Raw genomic sequence first — 1,544 nt, forward strand, 5'->3', positions numbered from 1 at the left:
GCTGGGGTGGCTTGGTCGGATTCCCTGACTGAAAATATTGATACCCTGGACAGGGACAATATATTATTGACTATAGAGCATTTAAAGGATGCATTTCTATATATGCGAGATGCACAGAGGGATATTTGCACTCTGGCATCAAGAGTAAGTGCGATGTCCATTTCTGCCAGAAGATTATGGACGCGACAGTGGTCAGGGGATGCGGATTCCAAACGGCATATGGAAGTATTGCCGTATAAAGGGGAGGAGTTATTGGGGTCGGTCTATCGGACCTGGTGGCCACGGCAACGGCTGGAAAATCCACCTTTTTACCCCAAGTCACCTCGCAGCAGAAAAAGATACCGTCTTTTCAGGCTCAGTCCTTTCGTCCCCATAAGGGCAAGCGGGCAAAAGGCCACTCATATCTGCCCCGGGGCAGAGGAAGGGGAAAAAGACTGCAGCAGACAGCCTCTTCCCACGAACAGAAGCCCTCCCCCGCTTCTGCCAAGTCCTCAGCATGACGCTGGGGCCTTACAAGCGGACTCAGGCACGGTGGGGGCCCGTCTCAAGAATTTCAGCGCGCAGTGGGCTCACTCGCAAGTGGACCCCTGGATCCTGCAGGTAGTATCTCAAGGGTACAAATTGGAATTCGAGACGTCTCCCCCTCGCCGGTTCCTGAAGTCTGCTTTACCAACGTCTCCCCCCGACAGGGAGGCGGTATTGGAAGCCATTCACAAGCTGTATTCCCAGCAGGTGATAATCAAGGTACCCCTCCTACAACAGGGAAAGGGGTATTATTCCACGCTGTTTGTGGTACCGAAGCCGGACGGCTCGGTGAGACCCATTTTAAATCTGAAATCCTTGAACACTTACATAAAAAGGTTCAAGTTCAAGATGGAGTCACTCAGAGCAGTGATAGCGAACCTGGAAGAAGGGGACTATATGGTGTCTCTGGACATCAAGGATGCTTACCTTCATGTCCCAATTTGCCCTTCTCACCAAGGGTACCTCAGGTTTGTGGTACAGAACTGTCACTATCTGTTTCAGACGCTGCCGTTTGGATTGTCCACGGCAACCCGGGTCTTTACCAAGGTAATGGCCGAAATGATGATTCTTCTTCGAAGAAAAGGCGTCTTAATTATCCCTTACTTGGACGATCTCCTGATAAGGGCAAGGTCCAGAGAACAGTTAGAGGTCGGAGTAGCACTATCTCAAGTAGTACTACGACAGCACGGATGGATTCTAAATATTCCAAAATCGCAGCTGATTCCGACGACACGTCTGCTGTTCCTAGGGATGATTCTGGACACAGTACAGAAAAAGGTGTTTCTCCCGGAGGAGAAAGCCAAGGAGTTATCCGACCTAGTCAGGAACCTCCTAAGACCAGGCCAAGTGTCAGTACATCAATGCACAAGGGTCCTGGGAAAGATGGTGGCTTCTTACGAAGCGATTCCATTCGGCAGATTCCACGCAAGAACTTTTCAGTGGGATCTGCTGGACAAATGGTCCGGATCGCATCTTCAAATGCATCAGCGGATAACCCTGTCTCCAAGGACAAGGGTGTC

This window comes from Pseudophryne corroboree, chromosome 8 (assembly GCF_028390025.1).
Source record: "Pseudophryne corroboree isolate aPseCor3 chromosome 8, aPseCor3.hap2, whole genome shotgun sequence".
In the NCBI taxonomy this organism is placed as follows: Eukaryota; Metazoa; Chordata; class Amphibia; order Anura; family Myobatrachidae; genus Pseudophryne; species Pseudophryne corroboree.